The sequence below is a fragment of the Vigna unguiculata genome, chromosome 5 (assembly GCF_037176805.1).
Source record: "Vigna unguiculata cultivar grain cowpea cultivar isolate G323 ecotype 2 chromosome 5, ASM3717680v1, whole genome shotgun sequence".
In the NCBI taxonomy this organism is placed as follows: Eukaryota; Viridiplantae; Streptophyta; class Magnoliopsida; order Fabales; family Fabaceae; genus Vigna; species Vigna unguiculata.
In genome coordinates, this window is record NC_140796.1 from 15,827,868 (window position 1) to 15,841,429 (window position 13,562).

At 30.4% G+C, this 13,562-nt stretch overlaps 1 pseudogene; it reads right to left on the bottom strand.

The window, feature by feature from the left end:
• Positions 1-10,797: 10,797 nt before the first annotated feature.
• On the bottom strand, positions 10,798-13,121 carry LOC146886142 (uncharacterized; annotated as a pseudogene).
• Positions 13,122-13,562: the final 441 nt, after the last annotated feature.

A 13,562-nucleotide genomic window follows, 5' to 3' on the forward strand; every position in this document is an offset into this window, starting at 1 on the left:
TTGGCTTGTCAGCTTGTTGGGTTGTAGAACGAGTTGACTGTAGATTAGTCCGTAACCCGTTTTACTAAGAATGGTAAAGCAAATCAGTCCTACCTGTTTTGACCTGTAAAGTGCGGACCGGACTGGCCCGTCTCGCAATTTAAAGACGGGTTTAAAATCATAACTTTAGGATTCATATTCTTTAAAGTGTAGGAGTCATATTCTTTAAAGTGTATATTTTATAAGACTTTTATTTTGACATAAAAAATGTAAAGAAATCTTGAAAATATGTAACATAGTGAGACTTAAAAAAAATCAACTAATCTTGAGACGAGTCTTGAATTAGAGATGATATTATAGGAATATTCATCATTTTATTTAATTAGAGATTAAACAAAAAGATAACAAAATGGGTTAGGCTTGATGGCTGACGTGTCAATCTGTTTGGGAAAAAGTAGGTCAATCTAGGATCTTGAATCTATTAGCATGTATTAACTCGACCTGTTTGGCTTGTCAGCTTATTGGGTTGTAGAACGAGTTGACTGTAGATTAGTCCGTAACCTGTTTTACTAGGAATGGTAAAACAAATCAGTCCTACCTGTTTTGACCCGTAAAGTGCGGACCGGACTGGCCCGTCTCGCAATTTAAAGACGGGTTTAAAATCATAACTTTAGGAATCATATTCTTTAAAGTGTAGGAGTCATATTCTTTAAAGTGTATATTTTATAAGACTTTTATTTTGACATAAAAAATGTAAAGAAATCTTGAAAATATGTAACATAGTGAGACTTAAAAAAAAATCAACTAATATTGAGACGAGTCTTGAATTAGAGATGATATTATAGGAATATTCATCATTTTATTTAATTAGAGATTAAACAAAAAGATAACAAAATGAGTTGGGCTTGATGGCTGACGTGTCAATCTGTTTGGGAAAAAGTAGGTCAATCTAGGATCTTGAATCTATTAGCATGTATTAACTCGACCTGTTTGGCTCGTCAGCTTGTTGGGTTGTAGAACGAGTTGACTGTAGATTAGTCCGTAACCCGTTTTACTAGGAATGGTAAAGCAAATCAGTCCTACCTGTTTTGACCCGTAAAGTGCGGATCGGACTGGCCCGTCTCGCAATTTAAAGACGGGTTTACTTTCCTTACCTGTCCCGTCACGCGAACTCATGGGTTGGCTTACATTTGTGATGAAAAAAATAAAAAAAAATTATTTTTTCATAATAATTTATATTTTTTTCCTATCGAAATAATTTCAATTAGTCTAATTAATTAAAGACAAAAATTAATAGCAATGAAGATTATAGATAGAGTAAATTACTAACATGCCACCTTACAAAAACAAGCACAAATTTATTAACTTAAAAATAATCCATATTCGAAAACTAAAATAGTATTTTATATATAATGATTATAAATAATAATAATAATAATAATATTTAATTTTGTAAACATGTGCACAAGGGCAAAGTGTTTCAAAAATGCAACTAAGGAGTACTGAACAAAAAAAAGGTCCTTTATGGAATGATAAAAGAATTAAATGTGTAATCATTATTTTTAGAAGAAAACCACCAAAATATTAATGGGGCGTTTATATTGTGTTTTTTATTAAGGAAATTTAGATAATAACTTTTTCTATGGAGAAATTAAAATTTCTCTTTTATAAATAAAATTGTTAAAATAGATTTTCTTAAATATAATTTTATAAACTTTTTCAAATATTTTTATTTTTTAAAATTAAAATATTTCAAATTCTAGAAATTAAGAAATATTGAAATTCTAGAAATTTGTAAAAGAAATTTGAGTATTTAAAATTATAGAACTTGGATTTTTACCTAAAAATTATGAAATTAAAGTTCTCATACTTCTTACCTAAGGTGTCACTAGCTCACTTTCACTCAAGATGTTGTCAACCCAACCTTGACTTCAATGCAATGTCTCATTTTCAATGTTATTTTTTAACTGTTTAACCCAACCCCTTTGTAGCCTATTCCAATAGAGTTTGAGCGAAAACTTATTTTTTATTCACTGTGTGAAGTTACTTTTTGAGCTTAAGTTGTTCTTCTTTAAAAGTTATTTATTTTTCTATTTTCATTAGGTATTAGTTTCTAGAGTGATTTATATGCTCATATAACTGGAAGTGATTTGTGTACCTGGAAATATACCTTGTGACTTAGGCCGAACTAATATAACTTTTTGTTGTGTTGTTTGTGCAAAGGATTTTATTCAATCACCCGCTTTTTTAGTCAATTACGCCAACATCAACATCCTTTTCATGAAATAAAACATAACTCTGAATTGAATTTTTTTTAAAATGTGTCATTAGATTAGATTGAAAGTTTCCTTTACATGAATTATATATGCAAAATTTGAAAAAAAAAGTATTTTTCAAATATTAGATTGAAAATTTCTTTATATTATTTAAATGCATTATGGTGTAAAATTTCATAAAAGTTACATTGTCATCATTTAGTATCTATTTATATATATATATATATATATATATATATATATATATATATATTAATACAAATTAATTACCTTATCTAAGTTACGAATTTGAAATTGAAAAAAATTGAATTGATTCATTCAAGAAAAACATTATAAAGAAGTTAAAATATCTTTTTGGTCTTAATTTTCGTGAAATTTTGTCAAATCAGTCATAATTTTGTTTTTGTACTCAAATAAGTCCCAATTTTTGTCAATTTTGTTCAATTTAGTCACTTTTTACTAACATCGTTTAAATCATCAACAACCATGAACAATGACTAACAAGTGTCACTTTGTGTTTTTTTTTTTAAACTTTTTAAATTTTTAAATTTTATTTTTATTTTTTTAAATGTCCACATATCAACTCAGTAATATCACGTGTCAGAGTCAATTTTTATATTTAATTTGGTTCCTATATTCGTTTTCTTTGTTCAACTTAGTTCTAATTTTTGTTAAAATGAACCAATTTTGTCCATTTTCAAATTAAGACCAAATTTAATTTTTATATTAAAATTCACATTTTTTATTAAATATTTGTATTTAATATATTAAAATTCACATCATTATAACTTTTATATAAAATTAAATTTGGTCCCAACCTCGAAAGGAACAAAATTGCTCAATTTTAAAAAAATTAGGAATAAATTGAACAAAAATAACAAATACAGATACTAAATTGAATATAAAATATTGACTTTGACACGTGGCATGTTGTTGGGTTGACACATGGACATCTAAAAAAAATAAAAAATATTAAAAAATAAAAAAAACCACGAAGTAACACGTGACATTCATTGTTTATGGCTGCTAATGATTTAAACGGTGTTAGTAAAAAAAGTCCAAATTGACAAAAATTTACGAAAATTGGGACCTATTTGAACACAAAAACAAAATTAGGATTGATTTGACAAAACTTGACAAAAATTAGGACTAAAAAGGTATTTCAACTAATAATATTAATAACAAATTTGTTATTATTTTTAGACCTATAAAAAAAAAGGGAAATTTAAAGAAAAGCAAATCCTTTCTCCAGTATTTCAAATTCTTTGAAATTTTTAACTTCCTCACAGTGTTGGGCCTTATTAATAGGATTAGATGGATTGATAAGGAGGCCCAAAGTAGCTTAAGGCCCAAAATAAGTCAAGGTCCACAAGCACCTTCTTACATATGCACACACACCTTTAAGGGAGAAAGAGAAGGAAAAATTAGGGTAGAAAAAACATAAAGAGAAAGAAGAGAAAAGGTGTGAAGAGGAACAAAGATCCCTAAGCCCAAAGCTTAGATTTATGTCATCATTGAGGTGAGTGGTTTCCTTTTTCTTTTCCTAATATTGTGATTTATGTTTGTGTATCTTTCATTTCCCCTTTTTCCTTTCACCCTAAGTGAGCATTTTAGTAGATTTTTATTTCACTAAGTCATTGAGATGTTAAGTGTGACTAGTAGTGGATTTTTGCAATAAAAGTTCTGTGGTGTCATTTATTATGTTTAGAATTGGTGAGGAGGTCATGGATGACTATAGGGAAGCAAAATCGTAAATGGTCGCTATTTTGTAGAAATGTATGTGTTATGTAAGTTAAGATTATCGAGTGAAAGTCTTTTTGAAGTTATGAGTTTCTAACCTAGACTGACTAAATGAAAATTCTTTTTTGTTGAGAAAATATTAAGTAAATTGACCTCTTAAGATTCATTGACATGAAATCACTCTTGTTAAGCAAAAATGCACCATATACATGTATGTATTTTCTTCCAAATTGTTAATCACTTTGCACATGGAAACGATATACATCAATAAAGATATGAATGAGATTCATTAGTTTGAATTATGATAACCTATTATTTAATTACCACATTAATCGAGTAGCTTTAATTCGTTTTTTTTTCAGTGAAAATATATAATAATCAATAACTCTTGACAAATATTTTTTTCTCTCATTAAAAAACATTTATGACAATTATTTATTTTTTCCTTATAGTCATTTATTTCTATATTCTTTTATGATTTATACGTTTCACTTCATTATATTCTTAAGTTATACATACTATGTAACATTGATATCATTTGACCACCGATCTAATTTGGATCATACAAAAAATGGACAAAAGGTATTTAATGGATGGAAGAAATGAAGACTCAAATTCTGCAAAGCGAGATCATAAGAGTCGTCAAAAGAAACCTACTCTTAATATATTCTGTTGCTTTAGGTGCGAGAAATCAGGAACAAACAATGTTGTTAAGGATGATAATGTCATAAATTATAGTGAAAGCTCTTCGAATCTTATCAGAAATTCCTCAAATCCAACTCATGTTTCAAACTCTTTGGACAATCATCCAACAACTTCTCAGTTGAATAAGAAAGAATGTCTTAGTCGTCAATCAAGTTATGCAAAAGAGCTTGAAGAAGAAGTACTAAGAAGTGGACGATAAATATGATTTTAAAGAAAATGTTTAGCTTACAAAATATACAAAGCTGATTTACTTTGTCATATTTATAGCATGTGACATTTATAAACCTCTTAATAAGAAAATATATATGATTTATACTTTAGAAATATTTCAATATTTCAATATTTTTTAATCTTTTATTCTTTTTATATAATAGTAGGAAGGTATAAGATATTTATTCTTTTTATATAATACTATTTGGACAATATTCTTTGAATTCTTACTTGATTGTGAATATTAATCACTTTGAAAATAATTGAATTAATTTTTTCATATATATTTGCTACCATAAAATAGACTCTTTATGTCTATTATTTTGGGCCTTTTACGTCGGTGGTAGATCCGACGTAGATTCGGAAGACATAAATTTATGTCTATTGTTAACTAACAAACATAAACTTATGTTTATTCTTTACCACCCAACGTGAAAGTTGATCAGATTTTCAAATAAGAAAAGGCATATGGCCTTTTTCCTTCTTCCTATTCAAACAATCTAGGCCAAATCTTCCTTTTTCGTCCTCCATTCTTCACCTTGCTATTGGTTCTTGATGGTCGGATTTGGTCTTCGCTGGAGCTCACTTGATCGGGTCCTCGTTGGAGCTCATCAGATCTACTTTTCATTGGAGCTCTTTAGATCTAGTATTTGTTGGAGCTCACCAGATCTAGTCTTTGTTGGGCCTCATCAAATCTAGTCTTTACGACATTGTTGGTTTTAGTGAGTTTTCGTGGACGAGGTGTAGCTATTATTGAAAACTCATGTTGTTGGATAGTGTGTGGGATGCAATGGTTCTGGATTTGGCGTAGTTTGCATTTGGAACACACACTACTAAAATTTTGGATTTCTGCGTCAGTTTAATGTGTTATTTAGTGGCGGTTCTAACTGCCACTATTTTTTTTACCGTTAGTTAATTAACTGCCATAGAATTTAGCGCCACAAAGCAATATAACGTCAGTTTATTGTAACCGCCGGAATAACCGCCAGTAAAATGATTAAAGTCGGTTTCAACCGCCTCTAAATCAAATTTTTTAAAAATTAAATAAATACTTAGCGGCACTTATAACCGTCGGTAAGCCTAGAAATTTAAAAAATTGGTGGCGGTTGTAACTGTCAGTAAGTTTAGGAATATAAAAAATTTTAGTGGCAGACATAACCGCTAGAAAGTTTTAAAGTTTTATGGCAGTTATAACTGCCAGGAAGTTTTAAAGTTTGGTGGCAGTTATAACTGCCAGGAAATTTTAAAGTTTAGTGACGTTTGAAAATGCCAGAAAGCCTTAAAATTTAAAAAAAGTTAGTGGCAGTTCTAACTACCGGTAAACCTAGAATATAAACAATTTTTATTTTTAATTTAATAAAATTATATAAATTTGTTTAAATAATTGGACGAATGTTTATATAGTAATCTGTATTCGTAGTGCAGAATCAGATACTCGTATATGGAGATATACGAGAGAAAAAATTGGAAAAGTCGATTGTTTATTATTTGCGTAAGATTTGGAACTTATCTCTGTTTTTTTTTTTTATGAAAAAGTAAACAGGAGAGGAGAAATAAGCACGCATGTAATGATTTTGTTGAATAGGAAGTAAATTACAAGTTTTATTACAAGTAAGTTACAAAGATCCTGTCATTAAACATATAATCAAATTAGTCAAACAAAAACAATAACAATGACACAACTTTGCAATTTATCATAAAACTACCTTTTGGAAAGTTAAATGTATAACTTTTTCTACTAAAATTATGATAAATACAGATAGCATTAAATATTTTTTCACTAAACATAATTTCAAGATAAATCCTTTTATAAAAGATAAAAATAAACTTAGTGAAAAATAACTCTAACATCTTTTTACCACTTTGTCAAGAAAGATTAGAACCATTTTTATATATTTAAGATATTAATTAGTAATTTCTTTAAGGATTGATAAGAAAATGTATTCCTACCAACATAAATTTAATGACAGAGGTAGCATTGTTATTTATTCATTTTAGGAATCAATTTTTTTTATTTGATGAAGTGCCTAATAACTTTTTTGCTGATCCGAAAACAGTACATGTGTTAAAGTTTTTAGACTTTTATGAATGTACTATTTCTAATGGATGTACTATTTCATCCATTTCACTTTAGGTGTAATTTAAGTTTTTCTATGAATTTTTAAAGAACTGACATTTATTTCTTTTGTAATACATTAGTTATAATTTTATTCCAAATAAATATTAAGACTAATTTCATGAATCAGATAAATGAGGGAAAGTATGGTTCAATAACTATTGCTACCTTACAAATTATAAAGGGAGAATAATCTAGAATATAAGAATATTTCAATAAAAAATTTTAATTCATTAATCTTTTTAATCATAAACCTCATGTAATCATAAACCTCCTGTCTCATGTAGGGTATAATGGGTTTTGGGTATGACACTTTTTGTCTTACTACCCTTCTAAAGATCTTACTGGAAAAAATTTGCAGAGAATAAAAGCTAGATGAATATCTCTTACACATGGAATATTGAATAGACAATGTAATTTACTAAATTTTCCAAATATACTAATAAATTTTACCTGAGAAAAATAACATGCATCAAAAGAAGCAACATATGATGCTCAACTTACTCAACAATTCATATATATGGCATTAATATACTCTTTTAATCAATGTTTAGTGTTTAGTGCCTGAGATGTTACCATAACAACAAAGATAGTCACTATATCATCATAGTCACTATATCACCTGAGATGTTTAATTCAAAAGTCTAACTCAAAATGATGACAACAACATAGTTATTATATCATCATCATTCCCTCATTCCTAATACCAAGCACAAGATCTAAAACATTATAATAGAGCATAAGGTCTAAACCATAGTCTAGTTAAAACATCAAAAGTAGAATAATAAGTAGAATACGAACTTCAAAGTAGTTCTAAGGTTGATTGGTGTTAGCATTTGATGAGGAAGGATGGTCACTAGAACTTTGTTGTTGCTGCAATAACAAAAGTAAAAGAATAATCAATTATTTCTACAAATATATTGAACTTTTATAGCTAATCATGGGATATGATAAAAAAAACTTACTATAACATCAAGAAGTTCAGCAGGTACTTTCATTGATGAATGTCTTAGCAGTTAAGTAAGAAGTGTAGCCATTATTTTCATATTCCCATCCTTTGTCTCTATTTGATTTTTCAACTCTTGAACTTCAATCTTAAGTTCTTGAACACAACTAGTAGAAGTAGGAATGCCACCATATCGTGGGTTGGATGATCCAAAAATTTGGGATGGACAAACTCCGTCTCCCACACATCGTACTCGACCTGGATGTTCTTTTCCAAACACTTGACCAAGGGAATCGTTGGGTGAGATTTCCACAGAAGTAGTTCCATGATTCTCTATCTCAATAATCTTCTCCTGTGTAATTAAAGTTACGTGATATAAATATAACAAAAAAATGAACCAAACGTACAAAAAATTAATCCCTTACACAAACAATTCGAGCTTCTTCATTTATGTATGTCCCATCAGCTCTCATGTGAGTATGAATATACAAACTACCTCTGCTCACTGGTTGGCCAGTTTCCATCATCTATTTATAACAATAATATTTCTATTTGTTAAACATATCTAATTTACCAAAAAAAAAGAAAAGAAAAAACAATAGACTGGACTTGTTTTTAAATACTTAAATCTCTGCTCTTTTTCTTTTGAGTTTTTTAGATCCACCAGTGTGATTAATCTTTAGTTTGGATCTATTTTCAGCATTCCTTTTGCACATTTTCTACAAATACACATACACAAAAAATGAAATTTATAGTCAAAAGGCAACCAAATTATAAATATTGAGTAAGAAAAATACCTTTGTGTTTTCTTTCAATCTATAGTCTATGAAAGTTGCCCACTCAATTTTTGGAATTGACAATGGTGGGTTCTTTACATTTTCATCACGGCTCTTTTTATCATCATAGTAAGTATAAAACAATTTTAGCCTATTCTCCTTCCATTTTTTGCCTATGTCTTTCATCATATATACTTTTGCCGCAGTTTCGTAGATTGGATCCCACCATAACTTAGCCTAAAATAACTTAATATTTGTAAGTAACAATAAAAGTAACTCTTTATGACAATATATAAAAGTAACAATAAAAAATGTACTTTTTACCTTAATGACATCATTCCATGCTCGATTTTTGTAGTTGTTAAGCACCAAATGCCAATTCTCAAAACATATGGGAAACATTTTAGAATCTGCTGCCAATCGACCTAAAAATCCTCCTAAAAGACCATCTACATCTGTGGCACTTGGTTGGTTTCCATCAAAAGGTATCACAACTTTATCTCCCAATGGAAGGTCATAAATTTCTTTAACCATTAAACCTCGTTCTTTTATCTCTCCTTCATTAGCTATAAAAAAGAAAATAATTGTTAATAAATTGTTATCAAACCTTTCAAGTAATGCATAAACAAATATTTAGATTAACAAATGCACATTATTTGACTTACTTCTCACTTGAACCATCCAATATTTTCTTTTTGATTTATTTCTATGCGGACGGGATGATAGTTCATCATGATGATCATGTAGAAATGACTCATCATTGGCTGAATCATGAGAATTTTGAGGTGTCTCCATATAAAGAAAGTAGAATATACCTATTTACCATAAAAGATAACTCATTAAAAGTACCATAGAAACATAACATGAAATTTGTCTTCTCAATCTTGATGAACCTGCAGCTGCACAAGTATATTAGAAAATATACCTTCTCATTCTTCTTTTCATCATTGCCAAACTTGACTTACGAAATAATATGTTTATGAATATCCATCCAAAAGCATTTGAGTTTAAAAATATGGATAGTAAAATTTAATCAAAGACAAGCAGAAAATGAAATTATTATGACTTTTATTCAAGACTAGCCACCTAATCAAATTCTACATTTACACCGGGCCTAGACAAATGAGTTTCAAAATTGTCATCTGAACAAAATGAGGCTAACTGTGGCTGCAAAGACTCGCTTTCATAAATTGTCATTGTAGCATCTCCACCCATGTCAAATAAGTCTCTAGGCTTTAAGTGAACTGGTGTACACCATCCTTCATCTTTCTTGTCTTCCACATAATACACAAGTTGAGCTTGAGAAGCTTGAATGTATGGTTCATCATCCTCCCTTTCACCCGTATGTATCAAATGAGAAAAAGTGATTGATGTGAACCCCAATGCATCTTTTCTAATATATCTAGAATTTGTAGTGTTACTCCATTGGCATTTGAATAAATGCACCATGAATCGACCATCGTAATTTAATTCAATAATGTCAACTAGCTTCCCATAATATGGCACTAAGCCTTCTATTGGCCTATTATCACTTGTACTTGCATAACTTTTAGTTCCAAAGCTACAAAACACACCACTATTTTGAGTTTTCATCCCTTGCTCACGTTGTAGTGTTCGAAATTTATACCCATTAACATTATATGCAGTAAACCTTTTGGCTTGTTGAAGTGGACCTTGTGCAAAGGCACGAATCTCATCAGAGTAAGCTTCAGGGTTATTGTTCATTATCTATTTGAAATACAAAAACAAAAATCATAAGGAATTCATATTAACTATTTAAAAATAACAAAAATGATATTTCTTAACTCACGTGACATCGAAACCACTCAAGAATGCCTCGATGAACTTCTTCTTCTATCACACTTGATAACCTTGTTCGATTTCTTAACCTCCTTTTCATAATAATTCTAAATTCCCTATATATAGAATTATGTTAGTAATATGTATAAATATTACTTACATTATAATGTGTGTGTATATATATATAAGTTGTTTAAGGAAGACTTACTCGATGAAGTGTTGTACTTCTTTACAATTAATTAACACATGTCAATGTGCTTGAAGCAATTCAACTGGTGTCAAAGTGAAATAAGATGAACCTCCAATAGGTTTGCCTATATTAGGAAATAAAGTTGATGAAGACTCAAATGGAACATCATCGACACGACCTCCTCGGTTGAATCTTGTCTCGATTTCATTATCCAAGTACCTTGAGCAGAAAGTTAGCATCTCTTCAGAAAGCCAACCTTCAGCTATTGAGCCTTCAGGTTGTGCTCTATTATGCACATAAGACTTTAATTTCCCCAAAAATCTACAACTTGGAATAATTTATTACATTTAGAAACTTCAAAAAAAAATGTCAAAATAAAGATTTGAACACGTTAAAGTTTATAAGTCGTAATACCTTTCTATCGGATACATCCATCTATAATGTACCGGCCCTCCAAATTTAGCTTCATCAACTAGATGCACCATTAGATGAACCATAACTGTGAAGAATGATGGAGGAAATAACATTTCCAAATGACACATTATAAGAATAATTTCTTCCTTAAGCTTGTCTAGTTCATCATGGCTTAGCACTTTAGAACATAATAACTTACTGCATAAATCAACCAATATAGTTGCAACTTGGACAGGCAACACATTTCTAATGAACAACGACAACAACTGCTCCATTAAAATATGACAATCATGGCTTTTCAACCCAAAAATCTTTCTTTGATCTATATCAACACATCTAGAAATGTTGCTTGAATATCCATCTGGCACCTTAATATTTTTCAATGTGTACAACAAAATGTCTATCTCTTCTTTTTGTAGCGTAAACAAAGCTGCAGGAAACTTTTTCCCATCATTTGGTGGCCAAAGTTCTCTTCTTATACCCATTGCTTGCAAGTCTTTTCGAGCCTCAACATGATCTTTTCTTTTGTCTTTGTCATAAAACACCATTTATTACTAAATGGAAGCCGAAGTGAAGTTGCATCAAAATTACAAGATGGACAAGCTAGGCCGGTATAAGTATTCCATCCTGAAAGCATTCCAAGATCGGGAAAGTCGCTAATTGTCCATAAAAGACATGCTCGCATCATGAATACTTCATTCTTTGAGACATCATATGTTTCAACACCTTTTTCCCACAACTCTTTCAACTCTACTATAAGTGGTTGTATGTAGACATCAATGTCATTACCTGGCATTCGCTTTCCAGGAATTATGCTTGAGAGAATAAAGTTCGTTTGCTTCATACACATCCATGGAGGAGTGTTGTATGGAATGAGAACCAATGGCCAAATACTATAACTATTGCTTAAAGATCCAAATGGATTAAAACCATCACTTGCTAAAGCCAATCGTACATTTCGAGGATCCGAAGCAAAATCAAGATATTTTAGATCAAAAGTCTTCCAAGCCTTTGAATCTCTCGGGTGCCTCATCAACCCATCATTGTTATTATGCTCAGTGTGCCAAACCATACTCTTAGATATCTTTGAAGACATAAACATCCTTTTCAACCGTGGGATTAATGGAAAGTACCATAAAACTTTTGCTGGCAATTTTTTTGCTGCTTCTCATTAATCAAATTGTGTTTACTAGTAGTTTCATGACCCTTTTGCTTCCATCTAGATCTCTTACATGTTTTACATTCCTCTTTACCTTCATCCTCTCCCCAATATAACATACAATCGTTAGGACAAGCATGAATCTTAGTATAATGAAGACCAAGCTTGTTGAGGAGCTTCTTCGCATCGTAATTAGATGAAGGAATGTTTGCATGTTTAAAGGCATCGTGCAACAACTCAAGGATCATGTCCATTGCTTTGTTGCTAATTCGACACAAAACTTTAATGTGATACAATTTCACCAAGAAAGACAATTTTGAAAACTGTGTGCATCCATCGTAGAGTGGTTGCTCCCCATCTTTAAGTAAATCAAATAACTCTTGAGCCATAATATTTCCTCCATGTTGTGGTTCTAATACACCTCCTTCAATCATCTATATGTTCAAATGATGGTGTAAATGACTCTTCATTGGTGTACGTGTTGGACAATCGAAATGCATCATTTATCATTATTTGCATTGGATCTTCATATTCTGTATTTCTCATGCCATCTCCATTTACCATTATAGGCTCCCCCGATATTGACTCCCCGTGACGACACGAAAATGTGTAACCTTGAGGAAATGGTTTACAAAGCAAATGGTCATATACTTCTTCCCGAGTTCTCCACTTCCTAAAGCCACATTTACTACATGGACATACTATCGTATTCGCACTGGCACCATATTGAAAGGCAAAATCCAAAAAGTTATTTAGTCCCACTAAATACTCTGGTGTATTGCGCGGCAACTTAATCCAAGATTTATCCATCTCTAAATATAAACACGTGTAATCATTAAGTGAATATAGAAATAAGAGATATAAGATAGGTGCAAAACAATTTAAATTACTTATACAAAAAACTTTAAATCATACATTACCTCAATCTATAGGTTAGTGTTGTATTCGTGTTCCAACGTACCTAGTAGAGCAAAACCTAGTATAATATAAACCATATAATTAGTTTTTAATAGGCAACAAAAAAAGTCAAAATATTTTTGGCATCTACATTATTGTAGTGAGATACCTATAAAACCTTAGCCTAGCATGTAATCTTAGCCTAGCATGTCCATTGGCTCACCAATAAGTCAAAACTTAGTTAAGATACCTATAAAACCTTCCACAAATGTCTATTCGAAATCATTAATGAGCCTCAAAGTTTAGTTAAGAAACAACTCTTCCTTTTCTTCAGGGTCTACATCAGAATAAGAC